General features: G+C 41.7%; 1 protein-coding gene across 1 annotated transcript in view; it reads left to right on the top strand.

Annotated features, from left to right (window-relative positions):
* Nucleotides 1-885, top strand: part of Pmar_PMAR016766 (conserved hypothetical protein) — a gene marked incomplete at both ends in the record, with an annotated part of 4,669 nt that overhangs the window by 2,324 nt on the left and 1,460 nt on the right. The gene's annotated exons all lie outside the window — the stretch shown is intronic.

Raw genomic sequence — 885 nt, 5'->3', positions numbered from 1 at the left:
GATATGCAGTAGTCGTGAAATATATTTTTCACTAGTGTTTTTTATATCACAGCCGCCCGTGAAACTCCAATGAACACTTTGTATTAGCGATAAAATTTCAACGGTTTTATTCCTAGTCTGTTGGGATTTGTTCTTCCACTCCGTAGTGTTTAGCCCAGTATTGGAATATATGATCGCTGAGCTCAAGAGTTTCCGAAGCTAATTAAAGAAGTTCGCATATGAATTCGGGTAGAAGTGTAGAGAAACCACGGAGAATTCCCTGAAAATTTTCTCAGAATTTCCATATTTTCACCAACACATGTACCGTGCGTGCCAATTTGATATGCAAATGCGATAAATGCGCGTTTTTTCTTGAAATTAATGATAATCGCCCTGATACTTCGCATATACAATGTAAACATTGCTACGAACATATATTGTGAGAAACGTGATCGTTTGAAGCGGTGATAGAGAAAAATTATCCATTATGTCAACTCGCGCTCGCCCAGGTGTCCCGAATTGACCATGTGCATATCCCCCCCCACACTGGTTTCATTTTCAGCTTCCACCGTTCTATCAGTGGATTCCAAATCGTCACTGCTGTCACTGAGTAGTGTCCCTGATGACATCACTGAGATATCTAAAGTTTGGCACCAACAAGCTGCCAGAGTTAATGCTATCAAAAGGCTCATGCCGAACCAGTGCAACACTCGTTGGTCGGTCGCCTTTATTGAGTTGGTCTGCAGTGTTTATAATAGGTACAAACCGCTGGGGAAAACAGACGTGTCGCAATACGCGAACGATTATGCTCTTTCGTTTGGGTGTGGTCCTTTTGATAAGCATCAACTTCTGTCGAATTCCTAGTATGTCACTTCATGTTGTTGTTGATGATATACTGCGCCGTGT

Source organism: Perkinsus marinus (assembly GCF_000006405.1).
Source record: "Perkinsus marinus ATCC 50983 genomic scaffold scf_1104296964394, whole genome shotgun sequence".
In the NCBI taxonomy this organism is placed as follows: Eukaryota; Perkinsozoa; order Perkinsida; family Perkinsidae; genus Perkinsus; species Perkinsus marinus.
The sequence above is the reverse complement of the archived record's forward strand: the minus strand, read 5'-3'. Positions and strand labels throughout refer to the sequence as shown.